Here is a 24,018-nt window from a genome sequence, read left to right as displayed (position 1 = left end):
GCGGCGCCAGCGCCCGCCCCGCCCCGTCCCGGCCAATGAGCCTCCCCGCCCCGCCCCGCCCGTCCGCCGCTCTGCCCCACCCCGGCCAATGAGTGGGACCGGCGCCGGCCCCGCCCCGTCCCGCCCTCGGCTCCGCCCCGTCCCGTCCCTGCCAATGAGCGGCGCGGGCCCCGCCCAGCCCGCCCGTGGTCCCGCCCTCCCGCCAGCCCGCCCGCCCGCCCGCTGCTCCGGACCCCGCACAGAGGCCGGCGCGCCGCAAGCGGGCGGGTGGCGGGCAGCGCGCGGGCGGAGCGGCCGAAAGTTTCTCTGCCCGCCTTGTCCGGCGATCCAGAGTCACCCGGCAGCTCTGGAAAAAGAGAGACGAGAACACATTGCAAACACACCGAAAAATATTCTCCAGTCAGCCCGAGGCGCAGGGGGCAGGTAAGATGCGGTGGACGAGGGGTCTCGCTCCCTGCCAGAAGGGTCTGCTGCCGCGGAGGGCGCCCAGGCTCCGGGGACACCGCGCTGCCCGCGGCGTGCAGCGCGTCCGCGAGTCTGTCGGTCTTTGTCTGTCTGTGCCAGGTCTGTCTAGGTGTCTTTGTCTCTGCACGTAGCTGTCAAGGTCTCCCCTCTGCCAGGGCGGGTGCCGCTGGCTGATCCCAGCCCAAAGGAGAGAATGGTACGTCTGTCCTGTCTTTGTCTCGGTCTTCTGCAGGCAGGGTTTACCTTCTCCCAGCCCAGAATCTGATCTTGATGGACATAAGTGTTGGGTTGGGGGACAACGAATTATCGAAGATGGAGCCAGAGGTGAGCGTGAGACGGGAAGAGTCCTGACTCCATACAGAGGGTTTGACAGCTGGAGCAGGACCACTGAACTTGGCCGTCTGGAACTTTGGAGATGAGCTGTGTCTGCACGGGGTGCAGGGACACGGATGCAGTTAGAGGTCTGGCATGTTTCACTGAAGGAGTATGGCACATGGCTGAGGAGGATAGAGAGGGGGCTGATGACCCCCAGAATGTAAGCGGCCCCCTGAAGCCGGAAGTCGCCAGGATCAGTCCTGGACATGCAATTCAGCCCAAGTAGCACACACACATGCACATGGAGTCTCATACCTATACAAACGCCACATTCACTTCTTTCTCTCACCTACCACAGGCAGCCAGCCCTCCACTCCCTCCCACTCCTACACACACACACACACACCTTTCACATGCTTAAGGCACTGAAACACTTATGGCCAGGTGCTCTTTCTCTTTCCTGCTCCAAGTGGAAAGGATTGAACTGTGGAACAAATGAGTGTTCCGCCCGCCCACGAGTGTCTCAGGCCTAGGAAAGTACCCCAGACTTGATAGCTTCAGAGCCCTCGATTTCCCAGGAACGTGGAGTCCTCAGGGATCCGAGCGTCTGACGCTCCCAGGCCCTTTCTCTTCCATTCCGTCCACCCTCTCCTGCCACCATCAGCCCCTCTGCTCTGGTCTTGGGCGCTGGCGAATGAGTGAGGAGGCACCAAGTTCTGGAGAGCTCTTGGCAGGAGCTGTGCCAGATAAGGGTCTCCTGCTGTGCTGGAGGCGCAACCTAATTATAACCGTGGGAGCCGAGGAGCCCAGCCACAGAGAGATGAGCTGTCTGCTTGGCAGTTCTTCAGAGACCCTTGAGAAGAGTCTGTGGGTGAGAGCAAGAGACTGTAACCTGAGCTTCCTCTAAGTTCAAAAACAATTTTCTGTGGGCATGCCGGAGAAAATACAGGTGTCGGAAGCATGTATGTATACGTGCACACGTGAAAACGGACATCACAGACAGCGTTCATGGGGGGAAGGCGTTTGTGCTCAGGGAGGGAAGGGCCGAGTGTGGGTGGAAGTCCGTGGGCAGAGGAATACACGCTAATCAGGCGTGGCCTCCACACCTTGTATTTATCCAGCACCTTTCTTCTGAGGCGCTTTCCACACCTCACAGACGTTATCTCCTTTGTCATCTCCATTGTCCTCCAACGTAACTATGGGGTTGGCATGAAGCACGGTTAACTCTCTGTCTGTGTTTACCAGTAAAGAAACTGAGGCACTGGAGGGGCAGGGCTTTCCCTGAGGTCCACGGCTAATGGGAGCAAAGTTAGGCTTAGCAAGCAGGAGTTTAAGCACAAGGCCTCAGCTGGACAGCTGTGAGCAGGGGATACTCGCTCTGCTTGAGATGAGAAGAAACTCAGGTGGAGAAAGAAGGGCGTCTCTCGAAGGTGCCTGTGGGCGAGCCAGAGGGAGGACGGGATGGTTGAAGCGGTTGTTATTTAATGTTTATGGCAGCCTCTGCACCCTTCAGGAGGTGGAACCTGTTCCAGCCATTGTGCATGTGTGTGTCTGCAGGAGGGACCCCCGTCTGTGCCGGTGCATCACTAGGTGTGTGGCCGGATGGCTGCCATCAAAGGTGCACTGCTGTGTAGCGTGTGCATTGTGCGTGTGTCAGGGGAAGATGTGCCAGGCACTTTTGAGAAACCATGTGTCTGCCTGTATGGGCCAAGATGTAGATGGGCTCCAGCCAAAAATGGCTTTCGAATCCCCAAAACTTATTTATATGCCTTTGCACTTATTCAGCATTGGGTACCTACAAAATGCAAGGCTCTGGGCCAGACAGCAAGGCTTCAAAGACAAACAAGGTAATGATGGCAAACCTGTCATTAAGCAGATTACAGACGAGCGTAATGGGTCATAGCTCCCAACATCTACGACCATGCTCTGCGTGCACTGTGCGCCCGGTACTTTTTATTGATGATGTCACTTCATTCTCAGCGCAGCGCTGCAGAGTAAGTGTGACGATCAGAGAAGGAGACGTAAATAACGCAGCCAGGGGCAGCAAGTGGAGGGGCAAGGGCCTGAACTCAGCTCAGCCCCTGGCCCTTCCACTTCTCCCGCTATCTTCGAGCATAGAAATACGTGTTTCTTCTCTATAAAATGCTCTTCCCCTGTCCCTCCACCTCCGCCTCGTCTGGCTCACGGGCCTTCCTCTGAGTTCCTGCCATCATTCCATGCTATCCCACATTTATCCGCTGGCTCATGAAGAGCCAGCAGTGTTCCGAGAGGCAGAGATTGCACTGTGAATCCCCAGCTCAGCATACAGTGTCTGGCTACTCCGCGTAGGCCCTTAGCAAATGCTTGTTTAATAGAGTGATGGGAAAGAAAAGACCTGTCCAAGACTCTTGGCAGGGAGCGGTTTTTATTTTTTATTTTTTTTGCAACAGTGGATTTCTGCGTGGGGACACTTTCCTGGCCTGGCCTCTGACTTTCCTTCCTCCATAAGGCCAGCTCCTTGAGGGCATCTGCCTAGACAGGGCTTCTCCACCCCAGCTCCTGCTGCCTCTGACAGTTCCGGCGCCTGAGGAAAACCTAGCCCCACCCACCCTGCCAACCCATGAACTCTTATCTCCAGCTCAATCAACCGACAAGTATAATTATAAAGTGGGAGTTGCCAGGCGTGATCTAGACATTGGGGTTTTTAAATGTATACCCAGAACCCCAGGGGCAGTGGTTTCAGGGCAATGATGAGGTATTTCTGGGGCTTTGCCAACAGAGAAGTGTCCAACCGCCTGGAGGATCTTTAGGCAATTTACATGGTAGGTCTTTGAGTTCGCTTTTGAATAGATCTTTGTGTTGCTGCAGGTTGAAAACCACTGATCTAAATCGGACACTCTTACTCTGCTGCTGGGACTGTGAATTGCTGCCATGTTTGGGGAGGTAATCTGGCCATGATTTGCCCAAGGTCACGCGGTCACAGTCCTGGTGACTCCCTTCCCACGCCCTTTGCTCCAGCCCATTGTTCCTCATATCTGCGTTGCCACATGCCTCCTCAGGGGTGGTGGTGGTTTTAGTTGTCCCTTCAAAGATCATCACTCAAGTCTGAAAAACTTGGCGTTCCACTATTTATTCAGAGTCTTATCCGTGCAAGGTGCCAGGGAGACAGGCGATTTTAAAAATATGGCGAAATAATGGTTTGAGATTAAACTTGGCGATGAGAATGGGGGAGAGGAGCCGGCACACGTGAATCGGCGACAAACACACTGACCACAGCAGCCGCTCAGCAGGAGCGAGGTGAAGGCACCAGGCGGGGGGTGGTTATGGACCGAACCTCAAGAAGGTGTGAGAGTAGACGAAGCAGCGGCAAGGTCATCACTCCACGGTGCAAGCTGAGAGCCGAGGAGACGGTGCTTTCTCTTCCAGGGGGAACCCTGGGGGCGCCTGTTACCTCCTCCCCCAAAGTCCCCCACCCCACCCCCACCCCCATCACCCTGACCACACAGATCCTGGAATGAAGGGTGGGAGGGCTCACCTCTTACAACTGCCTCCTGCCAAATAAGTGTGCAGGCTGGACCTCGCCCTCCAGGGGTGCAGAGCGGTGCCTGGGGACGTGTCGGTGGAGCGTGGTTGGATGGGGCTTGGGGGGCTTGGGGGGCTTGGGGCGAGCTGCCGTTCTCACCGCTGCCTCTGTACCTGCCCTCTCCGTCCTGCTCCTCTCGCTGTCTTGCTTCGGGCCAGACACTGACTTCCGCCTGACAGCCGAACACCAGCCCTAGGCTTCTTGTATTAATGATTTCAGTAGCCTTTTTTGTCTGTCCAGGACTTTACACTTGAGAAGGGATGTCATTGTTGCTGCTGCTGTTGTTGTATTATTATTATTATTACTATTATCGTTATTATTATTGTTATTACCAACTCTGTAGGAAGATTTCTTCTAAATTTGACAGATGAAAAACCTAATCAGCCTGTCAGAGGTAAGAGTTCACCCAAGATTTCAAGGGAAATCCTGGGATCGGAACCCAGCCATCCTGACTCCCAATCTGGGGCTGTAACCATCAGGTCTCATTATAAAACAGATTTAGGTTCAGCGAATTGTTGACAACTGTTTAATGTACAGGAGGAAAAACAAGAAAGATTTTTAAAATCACAAGAACTCGGTTACTTTCATAATTATTGTAATTCGGGCACGTCGAGGGTCAGAGTTTTTTCTTCCCTTTTCGGCACCCCTCCCCTTCCCCCTAAGCCCTTGTCATGCACGTATGTTAGATCAATGAACGACAAACTGGGAAGTGTCCAGCACACTGGACTACCTCCTTGAGACTTACTTTAAGGAATGAACTTTATCTTACGTCCGTTCTTTCCTTACAGCCAGTCAGTTCATGAGGTTTAGCCCCCTCCACGCTGAAAATATAGCACGTTTTGCCTTCACAGAATCTGAATTAATGACGTTCCGTGAGAATGCCAAACTTTATGTTATTATCTATTTCAGTGTTTCTATCTTATCCACGGGCGGATAAGTTCTAAATTAAAACGGGCTAGTAGTCGCTCCGCCGGTAAAGTGAGCCATGTGGGGAAACCAGACTTTGGAGGTGACTACCAGTGCAGGCTGCCTCCCGATGAGGGGAGGTCTGGATGGGGTACGGATGGGAAAGGGGGTGCTTTGGGTGCAGAGGGAGCCGGAAGACACAGAGGACCGAGTGCGTGTGCATGCGCGTGTGTGTGTGTGTGTGCGCGTGCACCCGACAGCTAACGCTAATTGCTCTCATCAGTCCAGCAGAGAGGCGATCTTTCTTAACAAGTGACTGGCCAAATTAGTATCGGAGCAGATGCGATGTGAGTTACATCCAGCACCTGGAACAAAGGCGATAAAGAGCCGCCCTACCCAGATCACCCGTGGACTTGCTCCCACGTCAGTTAATCAGAGCAGGAGGAGATAAGCGCCTTCAGGAGGCCTGCCAGCACACGCGCACGCACGCACAGGCGTACACACGCGCAAACACACACACACACGCACACATGTGCAAGCACACACAGGCAAATGCGCACACACACACACATAAACACACGTGCACGCACACGCACGCAAGCACACGCACACACACACGCGAACACATGCACACATGCACAAGCACACACACATGCGCACAAGAACACACGTGCAGGAACACACGCGCACAGGCACACATGCACGCAAGCACACACAATGCGCGGGCGCACACATGCGCAAGCACACGCGCGCGCACAGACGAACACACACGTGCGAGCACACACACATGCACAAGCGTGCGCACACTCATGCACACATATACACGTGCAAGCACACGTGTGTGCACAAATGCACACGCACATGCTCATAGACGAACATGCACACACGTGCGGGCACACACATGTACACACGTGCAAGCACATGCACATATGCACACAAGAGCACACGTGCAAATCCACACACATGTGTGCACACATGCACAAATGCGCGCGCACACATCCACGCACATGTGCGCGCACATGCACGATGCACACAAGCATACATGTGCACGCACATGCACACACATGTGCAAGCACACACATGCACAAGCACACATGCACACCCCACATTCATGCATCCAGTCTTGTCACCCCTCTCGCCGACACCTGCTCTCCTCTGATACCCACACTTACAGTCACATCCCATAACAGGAAACCTCAGCGGCTCCACATGGCAGGCCCTGGAAGACCCACACCCGGGTCTCCCTGGGTTGGCCTCTCTGTGGCATGATCTGAAGGGTGCTCGGGCAGCCTCCTCCCTGATACCCCAGAACCTCAGTTTCCGTCATGCCCAGAGCAGTCTCTCAGGTGGCCATCAGAGCTGCAGGTTCCCCCAGGCTGCAGCACCCCCCAGGAGAAGACGCAGGGGTCTAGGTGAAACTCTGTGAGCCCCGGGTGGGTGCAAGGACACAGGCCTTCCAGGGTGTCCAGAGTGGAGCCGAGATCGGGGAGGGGTGGGCATTGCTCTGCACATCCGCTGGTGTCTGAGGACACACCCTGCCCCGTGCGCGACCGTGCGCGGACCGCGGGGCGGCTGAGGCAGTGCCCGCCGGCCCCGGGGCAGGACTGTGCACGTGGCTCGCTGGGCCGCAGGCTTTGCGACATCTGCACTCTCCTTGCTGTGGCAAAGCCATTTGCTGCTCAGTCAGCCTCCTCCTGGCGCCCTGGACTGCTAAATTGGTCTCAACTTGCTGTACTGCCACCCACCACCTTAGTCATTATTCACTGGCAGCGTTCAGAGAGTGGGTGTAAAGCAGCCGAACATTACATTCTTGCAGAAGGGAGAGAGGATTGAGTATAGGCAGGCAAGGAAAGGCGAGAGGGAAGGAGCTGAGAGGAAGCGAAGGAGGCAGGGAAACAAAGCTTGGGTTTGCCAGCACCTTTCCCCGGTGACCCCAATACCGCTAGAGGCGGGGCAGTGGGCAACAGGTCAGCGGCCCGGGCTGGGCAGGAGGAGAGGCAGGTGTTCGAGGTGAGAGGGGAGCTCTCAGTACTGAGGGGCTGCACCTGCCTGGTCTGGCGGGCGGAAAGGACATCGGCTGTTGGGAGAGAAGGTCCCCACCACCCGGCAGCTCCCTGTTCCGTAAATTCTGCAGTGGGCGCCATCGTGCCCAGTGAGCATCTGTCGCCCGTGTTGGGCTTAGTGCTCAGCCCTCATCTTCCTCCTCGCCTTGACCACAAACCCTGCGTCAGGCCTGGGGGTGCGGCTCGGGGCAGGATGCTGGGCTTTTCCGTGCCTCGGCTGCGTAGCACCAGGCCCCGGACACAGTCAGGGCTCCGCCCCAAGTGGCGGACACCAACGGTGGTGAGGCCTGCGATGGCCTTTCCCTCCCAGCCCCGTCGCGCCTCCCCGTGCTGCCCAAGGGCCCCTGGGTCCGGGAACCCAGGCAGCCGAGAGGAGGAAGGAAGGGCAAGGGGGCTTCTAGGGCTTGGTCCTCATCCCAGCGAGGAAGCTTCGGGGAGGGAAAGGGGTACAGAGCAGCTAGGGAGGCAGACGCGTAGCGGCTTCTGCCCGGGCGCCGGGGCTCCGCGGGCCGTCCGGCCCACGGTGGGGCTGGCCCCCCACTCGTGTAGGACAGCAGAGACGGCGTCGGGCAGAGCAGAGTGGCCTTGAGAGGAGGTGTTGAGTCCACCGATGACATTTATTTGGTCTCTCCGGGAGACGATGGAAGGGGGCCACTGCGAGGCCCTGAGCTGGCTGGGGACCTGGTGGGCCCCACCCCTGTTTCTTCCCTCCACTCTCTTTCTTCACCAGTGAGATAGTGAGAAACCCTGAGAACAAGAGCTACTCACATAGCTAGGGAGGCAGGGACACTGGGCAACCTCTCTTAGAAGGTCAAGGGTCAGAAGTCTGGGGAGCGAGCCCCCGGGGCCGCTCTTGACCTTCTGACAGTCGCCAAGAGGCAGCCCGTCTGAGTGTCTCAAGGACGCCGGCTGTCCTCCCACCTGAGCCGCGAGGTCAGGGGCGGCGGGGTTAACGAAGGACGCTGTGAGCACTCAGGACCCTCCCTTATTTTTCGGGGCCAGCTTTGCCTCCCTTCGCCGCCTCCTCCCGGCGAGGGCGTCTCAGCAGTGCACCGGGGAGGACAGGAGGATTAGCCTGGGCTCACATCTAGGGGAGACAGCCTCCCCCCGCCTTGCCTTGCCGATCAAATTCCCCCGGCCCCGGCCCTCAGTGGCGCCAGCAGACAAACCACAGGGCCGGCAGGTGGGGAAAAGGAGAGCCGCAGGCGGCCCCCAGCCTCCACCTGCACTGTCAAGGGAGCCCCGCTGACGGCCAGGAGGGCTTCCAGCTGCTGCCTCCTCCCTGGACGGGTGTGCAGCTGCCCCTGACCAAAGGCTCCGCACCAGCTGGGAGGGGCGGCTGGGGGCAGGATGCTGGGCTTTTCCTGACCGACACTTCCTCATCGACCAGGAAGACTGGAGCACCAGGCTTTCGGCTTCCCCGGGCTCCCTAGCACCTCGGCCATCTGTTGACTTAGACACTTTCTCTTAATGATGGAGTCACTTCTGTGCTCGGGCTGCAACAGGACCTCTAAACCTAGGGCTCCAAGATTTATCAGGAAACTAAAGAGCCTGCATTGAAGAAGTGACCAGTATCCTGCGTAGAAACACAAAATCTCAGGACTGAAGAGATCCTAAAAAATCATTCTATCTACCCCAACCTGCCCCCCGCCCCAACCAAAAAAAAAAAAAAAAATGCCTCCAAGTCGTTCTCTTTACCCACCTCTAAGACCTGCTGTTCTGGACCCCAGGAGCACAGTTCTGTCTGTTTTAATTCCATTCCTCTAAAGTCATAGAATGTCAGATTCACGTCAAGCACTCTGGCAGCTTATGGGAGGAGACCCTGCCACAAGGTGTCACTGGCCTGGAATTGGGGGAGGAGACAGATACAGCCTTTTAAAAAATCACTATGCAAGCGATTCAGGCTTGAAAAGTTCGTGGAAGATACAGAATTTGAGAAGGGCCCTCCGAGCTGGGTATGATTTTAATAGATGGAGGGAGGGGTTGGCAAAGATCGAGGACAGTACGTAGCTGGGAGACAAAGGCAGAAAGTTGAGTCAGATCGAGGAGGGCCATGTCTACCTGGCTCAGAGTCTGCAGGCAGTAGGGAGCCAATGCAGTAATGGGCCAGGACCGGCACGTAGCCGACTCGGGTTTTAGCAAGTTCATCTAGCAATGGAGGTTAGAAAGATGTGAGACTTGTTTTCTAGAAATGACGTTATTTGTTAGAACGCCTTTCTATCCCCCTCCCTGTCTCCTGGTTGATAGCACATATTCCCAAGATCTCACGCAGCCTGGAAACGTGCGGGGGGGTGGGGGGGTGGACAGGGGGCAAGACTTCAAGGAGATGGGAGTTCCTAGTCCAAGATCAAAGGTCAGGGGTTAATGTGCTGTGTCGAGGACTTATTTATAACAGGAGACGTGGTTAACACCTTGCTTTGGACCCGGAAGGAATCACAGCAGGCTTTTTTTTTTTTTTTGATGGATGAAGACACAGAGGCCAGACAGCGGGGCCTTGCTCAGGGTCCCACTGCTGGTCAGTGACGGAACCAGGACTGTGCTCCCAGTTCAGGACCCTTTCTGACACCCACGGCTACTTGTGAATGGGGACAGCAGGGCCAGTGGACTTCATCAGCTCCCCAGCGGGTGGCCCCAGGGGTGCTCTCGGTCTCTGTGGGTTTCTGCCCACCCCCGTCAGGGACGCCGGAACGGCAGGAACGGCACATACCCACGGTCTCTGCTCTCCTCTCCTGTCCTCCTGTTGTTTCTCTGGGTGCGGTAGACCTTTCGTTGCCCTCTGCTCCTCGTCCTTTGCTCCAAGGGCTCTGAGAAGCTCCCATCTAGTGAGGCAGCGAAGGTTTACTACGCCAGTCGCAGTGGCTACCAGTTGGCGCCGTTCACAGATGAAGAACAAGTTCCCTGCCTCAGTCTCATACATGCTCAGTTTAAATCAAATCCAGAGAAAACGCGAAAGTCACGAGTGCCAGTCAGCCGTGCTGGCTGCCCCGGGTGTCGATGCCACAGCGGGCGAGAGCCCCGGACAGGAGGCGGGTTTCATCAAGCAGGGGGCCTCCTTCAACCTCAGGAAAGCAGGGTGCCCGGGGTCCCCTGCCTAAAGCCGTGGAGCTCTCAGAACACCGTTCCCCGCATTCCTCTGAAGGGCTCCTCAGCCTGGCGCCGGCTCAGGAACTTCCCACTTACCTGCTATAAACCCGCGAGCCGAGGGAGGGCCAGGCCCAGACAGCGTCCTGCGAAGTCTCCAGCGAGGTGACACCTGGAGACAGGGCCTTCCTCCGAAAATACTGCAGCCCTTGCCTTAGTCTGCCAGAGGGGTTCACCCTCACCTGGGTGGCAGCCCACGGCCCAGGCAGAGAAAGAAGGATCCTAATGGCCTGGGTTTCTTAAGCTTGTCGATTCTGTGGGCAGCAGAAAGGACATGGTTTGGGGAATCAGACCAGTGTTTGGATCCCAGCTACGCTACCTGTCACCTGTGTGGCATCAGTGGGCAGGTCGCTGAGCCTCACCGAGCCACGGTTTTCTCATCTGCAAAATGCATTGTGTCCCATGTAGAATTTGCATGACAATTCCATGAGCAATGTAAGTAAAAGCACATGAAACATCATAGGAGCTCTGTTTGTGTTAGCCTCGGCCCCTCCCATCAGGAAACTGGGCAGAGAGTGAGTTTTCCATGCAGGAGGGTCACAAGCCGTGGTCCAGACACATGTCCAGAGGGACAGCTTTGGGGCCGGGCAGTGCCGACTATGACGACGACCTTCTTATCTGCTTACTCTGCAAAGGCAGACAGGACCATCGTAGCTGAAAACGATATGGGAGGGAACCACTCCTCCTCTGTCACCCTGGATCCCCATCTGCCCCGTCAATGTGACTAAATGAACATTGACTCACGAAAGTATGTAGAGCAGCGAGGCTGACCTCGCTGACCGTCCTGAGGTTCAGACCCAAAGCCGAAGGTGAATCCCTTGCTCGCTTTGGCGTATGCCGCATGCGTGTTAGAGAGGAGATGGTGCGAGGGTCAGGCCCGGAGGCCCGGGGTCAGCCGGCTGTCCCCTCCGCCTCAGGAGGGTCCCCGCAGTGCCACCTCGAGTGCTTGTGTGGCGCAGAAGAGAGGGAGGGCGGTTTCTCCCCAGGGCGAGGGGCTGTGTGCCGTGCCCCCTTCCTCCTGCCTCCTGCCTCAAAGCCAATGGCTTTCCCATCTGGACCATTTTCTGGATTATGTAGCACAGGAGGTCAGGAAAGGGGGAGAAAGGAAAACAAATAAAATGAAACTTTTCTCTATGCATTCCCTCTCTGGGGGGCGCACGGATGTGAGAGGACCCAGGTCCGGCTGCATCACGCAGGGGAAGGCAAACGCCCGAGGTCTGATTCTGCGTCGGAAGATTAGAGGAACATTTATGCCGCCTAACGGGCATTAAACCAGACGGGGGCAGGAGCCCGGGGGACCGAGAAGAAGCTGCTTCTGTTTTGACACACACACCCTGTCCCGCCAGGGACACAGACAGGATCGTCCCATGTGAAACAAGCAAGCTGGCGCCGGACGCACCGTCTACCTGCCTCCTCCTCTTCCTCCGTGTGCGTTTTGTTTGTTTGAGTGGAGGAAACGTTTCCGCTTTAACGGTGAGGCCCAGGGGGCTGAGGAGATTTCCTCCACGGCACGCAGCACACAACCCTTAGGCCTCGGATCTGACATTAGAACCGGTGTCTTCAGGGCCAGTGAGTTCTCCGTCCCAGCATGTTGGTATCTGCTGGGGGAGAAGGCAGTGCCTCTGCCAACGGGGGGCTCACGTGGCTTTTAGGATCGTTTGGGAGGGGGGATGCCAGCCCAGCCGCGGGGGGCTCTGTTCTAGGACTAGGAGAGCTTGAAGAAAGCTGCCAGGAGAAAAGAAGCCCCGAGATTTGCCTCAAACAGTCTCTGCACCTGCCCCCCCCCCCCACTTTAATCAGTGGAGGCAGGAACCTCCCACCCGCGGGACTGAGACAGAGTTCAAACACTGCTGAACCTCCCTCTTGACCATGCTCCATGCATTGAGAAGCTGACAGATATGGAACTTGTTAAAGGAACACGATTTGCCTGGAATCAGGCCTTACGCTCATGGACATAAAGTGGTTTTCGTGACGGGTCAGAAAAAATGGTGAGTGTTGAGGTGCCTGCTTAAGATGTCTCCGCCCAGGGGGTCCCTCAGGAGGTGCGTCCCAGGGCAGGGAAACAGGACAAAAAGATGCAGCGCAAACCCAGAGCCCCTCTCCACTCCCCTACACCGCTTGGACTCCCCCGCCCCCAGCAGCAGCTGAGGGACAGGCGGGCAGGCGGGTGGGGACTTCTGGGAGCAGACAGCTGCGGGCCTGGCCCGCCGAAGCCGTCTCCCTGCCTTGCCCAGACCTGCGCTGCTTCACATTCACTCCTGCCTGAGCCCCTGAGCGTAGATGACACCCTGGAGGCCCCCACCCTGTCCTCTCCTTGCCCCTCCCCGGACTCAGGTGAAAAGACCGACCCCCACCCTCCCCCACAGGTCTCCCGTTTAGTTTTCCTCAAGGAGGTAGTGGCGAGCAATGGGGGCTGGACAGAGGAGGCAAGAACCAGGGGAGGCCAGCGACCGAGCCACGGGCGGAGAGGGTGACAGGGCCGAGACCCTCAGAGGCGCCTCTAAGCGGAGCCTGGGGCCAGGCTGCTGTTAGCCGCCTGGGACTCAGAGCCCGTGCAGGGGACAAGAAGGCGGCTCTCACAGAACACACCCCGGCCCCTCACGCTGCGTTTCGCCAGGGCGAGGGGCCGGGCCTGCTCCATCCCGTACAGCCATGCTGCTGACTGTCTGCTCCCCCTAGAGTGTCCCGAGTTCTCCTGCCTGACAGGCTCTGTGCCAGCCCCGAGGGACACGGAGGACGGCTGTCCTCACGGGGTTTACTCTCCGCCGATCAGAGCAGTGATCTCTAAGCACTCGAAGAGCGATTCTCACAAACAAGCGATAGATGAGTACTCGTCTTTTTTAAATCTAATGTGTAAAGGCCCCAAATGGAAATAGAAATGTCCCCAGTTCTTTACACGATGGAGAAAGAGGGGAGAGAGAGAGAGAGAGAGAGAGAGAAAGAGAGAGAGAGAGAGAGAGAGAGAGAGAGAGAGAGAAAGAGAGAGAAATGAGAGGAAAATATACTAGCAGTTTGAGTCTAGCCTTAGAGCCCAGCAATATCTTGCGTCACCAAGTCCAAAATGAAACAAAGCAAAAGACTCACTGCCATTTGCTAAGCTCCGAATTATGTCCCAGCGCCTTTCCAGGTTAGGCTTCACTCGGTGTGCACAGGAGCCCTGTGGGGCGGTAGTTAGCTGCAGTCTGCAGAAGGGAGTGGAAGCTCAGGCTGCAGCGGTGGCCCAAGGCTGTGGGTGAACCCAGAGCACAGCGGGAGGTTTAGGAGGGGCTGGGCTATGGGGCACAGAGTCAGGTTTCGGGGAGCGGTGGGGGGAGCTCGGGGAGTGTGGGCAGGGGCATCACAGCCAGCACTGAGCAGGGCACCAGCGCCTAATGCCGATGGAGGTTAAAAAAAAAACAAAAACAAAAACAAAAAACTAGAGCTCTGCTGGCCACAGCTCAGGTTCAAAGCCAAGCACTGCCCTTGGCAGGTATAAAACCTGAGGCCTCATTTGGTGCATCTGTCAGGTGGGGATAACAGTAGTGCCTGCCTCTTGGGGCGCCTTGGGGTGCAGCTTGCTCCAGGTCATGTGTTTAAGTGCTTAGTCCAAACTAAAGGAAACACTCAGCAGATGGAAGCTTTAGAGGAAGCTCTGTCCCCTGCTTGACATCACCAGACTCTGCTCTCCAGCTTGGACATCGTCCTCCAGCCAGAGGAGATGAGAGGCGAGGGCCGCTGTCTCCCACAGCCTTCCCTGGGCAGCGGTGACCCCATCCCTGAGCCACGGGAGACTGGCGAGCAGCCTTTTCAGAGGAGGCTCCTGACAGCATCCGGGTCCCGATCCTTCAGAAAGATGGAGACTTAACGATCCCAGCTGTGTGGGGGAGGGAGGCAGGCAGGCAGCGGGAAGGAAGCCCTGCTCAGCGAGCTGCCAACCCGGCTTCCCTCCCTCTTCCCCTGGAGAAAAGCGCGGGGGAGACAGAGAGGGAGGGGAGGAGTCAGGACCGAGCTGTGGGGCAGGGGGCGGTGGGACCTGAGCGGGCACCTCAGTCCACTCCCCCTGCCCAGAAGGACCTCACCGAGAGCAGCTGAGAGGAAAAGCTCCTCGCTTTCTGGGAGCATGGCTGAAGCCACCACGCTAGCTCCGGCCCCATCCCGAAGCTGACACCATCAAATCGGGAGGCGGAGGCAAGAACCAGGCAAGCTCAGGAACACTCTAGAGAGAGAGAAAGAGGGAGAGAAAAAGGGCAGATGGGCAAATTTATAGATTTAGCTTCCAGACTTCCTCTACTTACCGAGTGTCTTTGTCACCTCGGGCTGCTATAATGAAATACCACAGATGGGGTGGCTCAAACAATAAACATTCGTTTCTCACGGTTCCGGGGCTGGGAAGTCTCAGAGAAAGGTGCTGGCAGGTTCGGTGTCTGGCGAGAGCCTACTTCCTGATTTGCAGATGACCGCCTTCCTGCTGTGTCTTCATAGTGGAGAAAGAGGGTTCTGGTTTCTTCCTCTTCTTCTAAGGGCACTAATCCCATCTTAGGGCCCCACCCTCATGGCCTCATCTAAACCTAATCACCTCCCAGAGGCCCCGCCTCCAAATACCATCCCACTGGGGGGCGGGGCGGGGGCCACAAGCATGCGGTCCATGGCACTGAGCATTTGTTGGGCTGCAGTGTTCAGCCCTGTGCCGAAGGCAATGGGGGGGGTGGGTTGGGGGGGTGCAAAGCAGGCAAGAGTCAGGGTTCCTGCCTCTGAGAGTCCCGGTGTAAAGCTGAGCTACTTGAGAGAAAGAGAACAGCGCTGTAGGTAAAGGCAGGACTTGGTGCTTAGGAGCACATGCAGGGTGCGTTCAAATCCTCTGCCTCTCACCCCGGGCTGGCCCTGGACCAGTTCCCCGTCCCCTCTGAGCCTAGTCTCGTTGGTAAATTGGGAAGAAAGAAAGAAGCACTAGTGGGTTATCATGATAATTATTTTTAAGTGAAAATTTTATTGAATGGTAATATACATACAGAAATGTGTGTAAGTCGTGGATGAACCAACAGCCAGGTGAGTTTTTACCAATCTCAGGTAACTAGAACCCAAGGCAAAAGACAGAGCATTAAACGTACCCCAGAAACCACTTTCCCCCCAGGTCACAGCCATCCCTCCCCGTGACGCCACCACGCTTACCTCTTTGTGAACATCTTGTTAATAGAACCTCCTACCGCGCGCATCCTTTTTTGAGAGGCTGGTCCGTGTGCTTGTGTGTGACCTCAGTTCCGTCATTCTCGCGGCTCCATGAGCTGCGATGGTGTAGCAATAATTCCACCGCGGATAGGATTTGGGTTTCCAGGCGTCGCAGTTTGGGACTCTTACACGTGATGCCACTAGGTCTTTCAGGAAGCGCGTGCGGACATGTCTACTGGGTGTACCTCTCGCGGTGGAGCGGCGCGGCCGTGAGCTGCGCATGCGCCAGCCCTCCCCGGCGGGTCCAGCACACCTGCGCGGCCGCTGGTGGAGACTGACAGCCGCACTGGCTTCACAGCCTCGCCAGCGCTTGATGTTGTCCGGCTTTTTCATTCCCCGACCATAGTGGTTGCTCGGTGGTATTTAATTCTGGTTTTAACTTGCATTTTTTCTGACGATGGATCATGATGAGTGCCTGCGCTTGTTTATACGTTTTTGTCTATTTTCATATCCTATTTTATGGAGTGGCTAATTTAACTCTTCATCTTTAATTTGGTTTCTGTTTGTTTGTTTTTTATTAGAGATTTACAAGAGTTCCTTTTTGCATTTGTCAGATATGTGTACTGGAAATATCTTCTGCCAGTCTCTGATTTGCCTTTTAATTCTCGACGGAGACCCAAGAAAGAGAAATTCTTAATTAAACAATATTTTCCCCTTTACCCTTAGTGTCTTCTATGTCCTGGTTAAGAAATGTTTGCCTGTCCAAAGGCCAGGAAGTTGTTCTTTTATGTTTTCTTCTAGAAGCTTTGGGGTTTTACCTTTCACATTTATACCTACCATTCACCTGGAATTCTTCATGTGTAGTGTAAAGTAGGAGTCAAATTTTACTTTCTTATAAATGGGTACCAGTCAACCAGCCGCAATTAATAAAAATAAATTTGTTTTTCCACTGCTCCGTGCCGTCCCCTTTGTCATAAATCAAGTGACCACACAACGTGCGGGACTGTGTTTGGACTCTGTTCTGTTCCCTTGGTCAGCCTCTCTAGCTCTAGGTCAATGCCACATTGTCTTAATTACTGTCACTTCGTAAGTCTTGAAATCTGGTAATGTATACCCGCCAGCTCTGTTCTTTTCCAAGATGGTCTTGGTTATTCCTGGCCCTTCGCATTTTAATGCATAAGACGCTGAGATTTTGATTGGGATTGTGTTGACTCCATAGGTCGATTTGAAGAGAATGAACATCTTCAGAATACCAAGTCTTCTGAATCCACGAACCTGACATACGTTTGCATTTGCTTAGATTTTCTGTAATTTCTCATAATTGTACTTCCCAGTTTTCAATGCAGAGGCCACGTATGACTTCTGTTGTTCCGAGGCACGTACGTTTTCTAAGTGGTATGTTTTTAAAAATTTCTCTTTCTATTTAGGAGTTTCTAGTATCTAGAAGGGCGATTGTTTTTTGTACACCGACCTTGTTTCCAGAGATGTTGCGAAGTTGGTGAGAGGATTAAATGAGACTGGTAAACCCCAGGCATATTGCAAGGGGCTCGCTAGCTCATTCCTGTGCAAATAATCCGACAATTCCAAGTAGGACAAGGACTCGGTACCAAGGGCAAGGTTAGTGGAGGATAACATCAGGACGGGAAGGTCAGAGAACCCCTGAGGGCAGGATTTACCTGGCCAGTTAAAAGAGGGAGAAGCCCTGTGGAGAGAAACAGCAGGAGAACCATAAGAAAACCATTCGGATGGACCTTGTGAGAGGGCCGAGAGCCCTGAATGGATGCAGTGTGGGCACCGCACTTGACAGTGTGTTAAATCACTCTGTCGTTGATCCTCACTGCACGACTCTGAGGTCCCACGTAAGATAGGGTTAGAGGGTTAAGAGGCTTGGCTGGAGTCTCTCCAGGAGGAAGTGAGTGGTAAGATAGGTGTCACCGCTCAGTGGAGAGGTTTTCCGAGGCACGGTCCCATGGCAGCCTTGGTCCTGATGTGACAGGACCATGGGAGCAGAAGAGGTTATCAGGAAGATAAGGGATGACGGTGTTGAAATCAGTGTTTAGAAGACCTTTGCGCAGAGTGAGCAGCCGCGGGCCATCTCGGGGGTTGTCCCCACAGGCCCTGGATCGGGGGGGGGGTGGTGGCAGCACAGACGCAGGACCCACAGAGCCGGCCGGGTGCCCCCAGCGCCCACCTCAGGTCCTCTGTGCCTGTGTTCTTCTCGCGGCTGAAGAACGTGCCTTTGGGGCTTTTGGAGCTCAGCTTATTTTTTTAAAGGAAAAAAAAGTGAAACTTGCACGTCGTCTACCCTTTCTCAGCTAATCTCGTGATTAAAGCTAACACTAAAACAAACAGCAAACTCTCGCTCTCGTCCGCTCTGCTGGACCCCGGTTTCCGGCTCCTGTCGCACACAGACCTCATTAACCCCCTTCGGACTCCCAGCGCTGGCCCGCCTTGGCCCGCACTCGTCCCGCGAGCTCCGTCCTGTCATCCGGTGACTCCCTTGTAAACGGCTCTGCCGCGGCCTGCTCTCCCTCCGCGTGATGCCGAACTTGGCCGTGGCACACGCCAACAATCCTTTCTGTCTTCTCAAAGCATGTTTGGTCGCTGATCTCACCAGAGCCTCTCTGAGCATCCGTAACGGAGAGCGCGGTTTCAGTGCCGCCCCGGAGAACTGAGGAAGGAAGGCACGATCCGGAGAGAATGACTCACTTCAGACCACACAGCTGGACGGCAGTCCCAGTCCCGAGGAGCAAATTCAAGCCCTTCTGTCCATTGTCATCTCTACGCCACCTTTAAAAAAAAGGAAAAAAAAAAAAAAAAAACAGCCAGAGGAGGCGAGCTGTCTACACTTCGGGCAACACCGAGATTCCTTATACTGGGTTAGTTAGTTTTGCCTCTCACACAACCCAGTTGTGGACCTGGAAGGTTTCCATGGATCCCAGCCCTGCGGACCTCTCTCCTTCCTCTGTCTTCTGGCCCCGTGGAGAGGCCTGAAGCTGGGTAGGCCGGACGTGGCTGCCACGAAAGCCAGCTGTGCCGAGGGCGAGGGGGGCAGGCCGTCCGTCCTCTGGGGCCCCCCGCAGTCACAGCCAGCACGCTCTGAGTCCTTTCCCAGCCAGGCCAGCGTCTCGGCGGCGTCTTCCACACTCCTTCCTTGCCGATGTGCACTGCTGCTCTGTGTAAGTCACAGTCCCTCATCCAGAGAGGACCCAGAACGACCGGGTGGCAAGGAGGGATTCGAGCAGAAACGGGCTGCCTGCCAGGCGAAGGCTCTCTCTGTGTGGGAACTGTCCGAGGCCTCCAGCCAAACCACCCCTTTCCCGTGAGGCACTTCTGAGACGCACCTGAGCATCCGTGAGATGTCTCCTCTGAGACCAGGGAAGCCACTGGGGAGATGGTGGGGCTCAGACACCTTCTGCTGGGCTCTCCTCCAGAGCTAGCCCCGGGCCACCCACTTCTGAGAGCCAGGGACACACTGTGGCAGGTGAGATCGGAAAGACGGAAGGGAGCCTGCCAAGTTCTGCTTGAGATACCGGCGGGACCGACATTCGCCGAGCACCTGCTTCCCGCGTCAGACACTTTGCGTTGCGTGTGCTGTCACATCGTCGAGAGAACATCCCCGGGGTGTACGGATTCATGCTTTTCGACTGAGAGAGACTCTGCCCCTACCCCCAGGGAGCATTTGGCAACGGCTCAGGCATTTTTAATTGTCACAGCTGGGCAGGGGAGGGGGCGATTGGCATCTGGTTTAGGGAGGCCAGGGATGCTGCTAAACTTCCTTCAGTTCGCAGGAAAGCCCCTGACAACAAAGAACGATCTAGCCCGGTTTGTCAATGTGCCAAGGCCGAGAAACCCAACCGCAACTTACAAATGCACAAAAAGCACGAATTCAAAGCTAAGCGGCTTCCCTGAAGCCCGACAGCTGGGCAGTGGCCTTGCTATGTGCGGTCCACATCCGTCTGGCTCGAAAGCCTGGACTTCTTGGGTTACGAAATGCCCCGTTTGAGAGCACCTGCCCACCAGGTCCCATCTGTGTCAGGAGAGAACAACTCGTGAGCCCGGGGTGGCTGGTCAGACGCAGACATTCCCCACCACGCTCTGGGAGGTCACTGAGGAGGGAGCCCCGCCCCCCTCCCTCCAGAAATAGGGGGTGTCGCCCGAGTGGTTACGCCATGTGCGTATGCAGGGCCCTGGTGCGTGCCCGGTGAGGGTATTGTCCAGAAGCCCACGGGCGTCAGGACTGTGGGCCCCGGTGGGTAATCAGGGACGTCCGCCTCATGGGAGGACGGGACTAGGGTAGGTCTTGGGAGGCCTGTAGTGGGACCTCAGTGCACAGAGGAGAATTGGGGTCCTGACGTCGGAGAGAATATGCCCAACTCTGAGGCCAGGCTGGGGAGCGGGGAGGCAGGGCTCCAGTGTGGCAGGCGGGTGATAGAATAGATGCCCGATTCTCTCCTCTTGTGTCTCTTACGTCACGGCTTGACGTTTGCTCTGCTTCCTCCGCTGGCTCTCTCCCTGGCCCTATCGACCGTCTCGTTAACCATTACCTTATAAACTGCTGGAAGACAGTTTTTGCTGGGTCGCTGAGGTAGAACCACCGTTCCGCCACTGCACCCACCTGGCCCCTCAGCAGCGATTCAGAGAAGACGTAAGCCACGCGGGAGCTGCAGATCACAGGAGCACACCTGGCCGGCGGGGGTGCGGCTCAGTGTGAGGAGGAGGCTGGCAGCGGATGAGCCCGAAGGGGCTTGAGAGCTGGCTTCTGGAGAGCTTCGAATGCCAGGCGGAGGGCTAAGGGGAAGGCAGAGGTTGGGTCTCCAAAACTCGCTGGTTCTGGGCGGCAGGGTTGGGGAGAGCAGAGTCTGTCTGGAGTGATGCGGCTGACAGCGTTAGGGAAGGGAGCTGCCAGGGCGCCCCCGCCCCTTCCTCCCTGCCTGCTCTGCAGAGGCCCCAACAACGCTCCTGGTGCTTCTCGAAATAACGTTAGCGCAGCAGACGCCCCAGCTATTAGAGGGGGAGGGCGGATCTGCATTCAGGCAGCGCTGCCCTTTACTTCAAGTGTCCTCGCCGCTCCTGGGACACGAGGTCTGAACACACGTGCACGCGCCTCTGTGCATGTGGCCCCGGGAGAATTATCCCGGCGAATGTCAATGAACGGTCGGGGACAGCGAGGTACGGTGAACGAGCGAGCCACAAGGGGCCGTTCATGAGGCCCGAATGGCAACTGGGCTCGCAAGGAAGGGTGCCAGCCCGAACGGCGGCGTCCGCATCCCGAAAGGGAGCGAGGATGTGCGCACCTGCCGACAAGGCCGCCGAGGGAGCCGAAGCCCCTCTAAGTAGCACTGTTCCTGGGCGGATTAAAGAGAGAGGACGTCGCCCCCTCATTGTGAGAAGCTCTCAGAAGACGGAGGCAAGTTCTTCAAAGGAAAGAACTGAGAAAGCCCAGCAAGGAGGGAAACCCAGCCTCGCCTTTTCTCCGATGAAACTTGGCGGTGAGGGTGGGGGGCGGCTCCTAAGGGAATGGGGCTCCTTCATCTCCTCGTTCTACTTCTTCGGATGGAAGCCGAATGGGGAAAAGGAAATCCGTGTGCATGGCAGCAATCTCTGAGGCTAGGTGTCTGCCATCTTTTAATCTTCCCAACACCAGCCCATTAACGTTTCTTCCTCCAGCCTCTGTGAGCCTCTCTGGGCCCCCTATTCCTGTAAGAGTCGTTTAGCTGAGTCTGTGGAGACAAACCAGGGTTAGTCTTATTTGTCCAAGAAGCGCAGGGACCGGTGCAGGGTGACGGGCGAAGAGCGAGCAGCTTGGGAGCGAGGACAAGGAGCTGCAACAGCTTCAGGCCCCTGCTGAGCAATGGCAGATAAAGAAGAAGCAAGGGAGACATAGGAGGACTTCCTGGAGGAAGTGGTATTTACGTGGGACCTTGATGAGTGGGTTATCACAGGCCGAAGGCTGGGGTCACGGGGGCAAGTCGTGAAAGAGAGTCTGGGTTGAGCCGACGGCCCGCACAAGGCTATGGAGGTTGTGTCTGCCGAGCGGTGTTGGGGGAAAGGGTGAGGAACCAGGGAAGGACGGGCCAGAACCGGAAAAGGGGCCGGGGCCCAGGTCACACAGGCATGAACGCCCTGAAAGCACCGGTCTCTGAGCAAGGGAATTCGGACGCTTATCCCAAAGGAGAGAGGCCAAAAAGGGGCCTCGACCTGAAGTGGGCAGGTCTGTGTTTGGGAGAAGTCACTTCTGCCGCCGCAATGCGGACGCTCTGCTTGCACCAGGAGAGACCAAGGCGGGAAGTCCACGCCTTCTTCCTTCGCTCACTGAGCGTTTCTAAGCTCCGGCAGGGTGCCCGGCACGGTGCTGAGTGAGACAACCCAAGGGGCCTCCTGGTGCACGGAACTGTTTCCACATGTCCTTCCCGAGGACACACTGGGACACTCCCGGCTGCATGGGAGGGGCTGTCGCACACTTTGTCCCCCTGCCAGCTTCCCTCCAGTCCCAGAGTTCCCAAACCGTGCCGCGCCAGAACTGGCAGCAGACACAGAGAGCCCCTCCGGGCAATTTCCAGAACACGGACAAAGCCTGTTGTGCATCTTGCAGGAGGTTCTTGGCTCTGTGGTGGGTAGGGGCACTGAGCAGGGTGCTTTTAAGACGGTTTGCCCGCCCCGGGGCCGCTGGGTTTTCTGAAGTGACCTCCAGGTGAAAATCCCCATTCGTTTCTTGGTTTTGTCCTGCTAAAATTAACACTACCCTTATATAATTTCCTTTACTCCTGATGCTGGGGACACTTTTAGTAGTTAGCTACTCTTTAAGGCATTGTATCTTAAAACGAAGAAAACAAATCTATCCCAGGATTATATTATTTCTTGATAAACTGCAGTCCTCTTACATTTTATTTTATTTTATCTATTTCATTTTATTTCATTTATTTCGTTTTTTTATTTTATTTTATTATTTTACTTTATGGTATCTGTGGTCATGCTGGTGATAAGGAAGGGAGCAGGTGGCTACCAGCTCTCCAGATGTCTCTTCCTATTGAAATGTGCTCTGGTCCCTAAAAGCGGCCTTCATTTCCGCCCACTCCGTGATTCCTTCCACCATGCTAAAATGCACGCAGCCACACACCTCCTTGCTCGGAAGCCCTGACTTCTCTTAGTCAATAACAGCTCGCCCAGCACGTGACATCTGCACCAAAGAAATCAGATCTCCGTGACTGGCAGCTGTGATATGATCTCCGCATTCATCTGCTGCTCCTGCGGTGCGACCTCACCCTGCCTCCCTCCGCTCCCTCTCGCCTCCCCGGCACCTCATTTACATCACAATGAAGGCTTCCCAGCAGCAGGAACCAACCGGCACTTTCTATCTGCCTCCTCCTTTCCTCTCTATTCTCCTCCCTTCCCCCCAGATTTCTCTTTACCCTTTGGGATCCCCCCATCCCAAGTCCTCTTAGACCCTGTCCCACCCAGGCTCTGCTCCCACTCCCTGCTCACCTCTCTCTCTCTCTCTGGGGTCCTTAGGAAAGCTTCCGGGTCATGGAGGAGAGGGGGCGGGGCTTAATGAATATACTCAAGTCTTCCTTTCCTTTTTACCCTCCACTTAATGATTCCCGCATTCTTTCCACACATATTCTTTGCCCCTCCAGCACAGCCGTACAGACACTTCCATCCATGAGCCCGAGATGACACCCGTGAGAGGCGACCCCTTACTCACACTCACACAGGCAGCCACTCTATCTTTGTTTTCTATCACATCACCCCAGGGGGCCACTCAATCAGGGGCCAAGGGTCAGGTCGCGATGTCACCAAGACCGAGTCAATCTTCTTTTGTACTAATCCCAACTTCCGACTAGATAAAGCCACCATCTCACCCCAGTTTTCCTGAGACTGTCCCTGCTTTCGTCCTGAAGGCTTGCGCCCCAGGAATGCCCACAATCCCAGGCGAATCAGGACAGCTGATCACGCTGTGAGTCCCAGATCTTCCGAACGAATGGGAGCTCAACACCCATAGGGATGCTGAATCCAGGGCACACCCGCACGCCCCGGCAGGCCAAGTCATTCAGCTGTGCTCTTGTGGCTCAAGGAAGGGCTACCACAGGCCCACAAATCCCAGCACCCCCAACCCTGGACCGGCCATTCAGACGAGGGTGCCACGCACAGCAGGCTTCTCTAGAGCGTGGTGACCCGGAGTCATCACAGCTGTGCTCCAGGACACCGAGGGCGGTCCAAGGAGCCCGCTGGGGTGGGGTTAGGGCTGACAAAGTTTATTAACAGCCACTGTGTAGCGTTCGATGGTGTTGAAGCAGGAAAGGGCGCTGGTCATGGAACCCAGGCACTGTGAAATAGAATATTATTCTTAAACGCACGCGTATCCATTCCTTGCACAAACAGTTCTTAAACTCTGGGCCAAGAGCTATGCTAGAAGTTAGG

The 24,018-nt window shown here is 55.9% G+C and overlaps 1 protein-coding gene and 1 long non-coding RNA gene across 2 annotated transcripts in view; one reads left to right on the top strand and one right to left on the bottom strand.

Moving 5' to 3' along the window:
• Positions 1-227: 227 nt before the first annotated feature.
• The window catches only part of LZTS1 (leucine zipper tumor suppressor 1), a 50,185-nt gene continuing 26,394 nt past the window's right edge, over positions 228-24,018 (top strand). Inside the window, exon 1 of the mRNA XM_016132439.2 lies at positions 228-423. The gene's annotated coding sequence lies outside the window, so the exon portion shown is untranslated. The remainder of the gene's footprint in view (positions 424-24,018) is intronic.
• LOC118612461 lies at positions 14,626-15,912 on the bottom strand. Its single transcript, XR_004954950.1, has 3 exons — positions 15,601-15,912; positions 15,441-15,502; positions 14,626-14,905 (listed from the first exon to the last, which is right to left on the bottom strand). It is a non-coding gene; the product is annotated as an uncharacterized LOC118612461 (long non-coding RNA).

This window comes from Rousettus aegyptiacus, unplaced genomic scaffold, assembly GCF_014176215.1.
Source record: "Rousettus aegyptiacus isolate mRouAeg1 unplaced genomic scaffold, mRouAeg1.p scaffold_m13_p_16, whole genome shotgun sequence".
Taxonomy (NCBI): Eukaryota; Metazoa; Chordata; class Mammalia; order Chiroptera; family Pteropodidae; genus Rousettus; species Rousettus aegyptiacus.
Note: the sequence above shows the minus strand (reverse complement) of the source record. Positions and strands in the feature narration are given on the sequence as shown.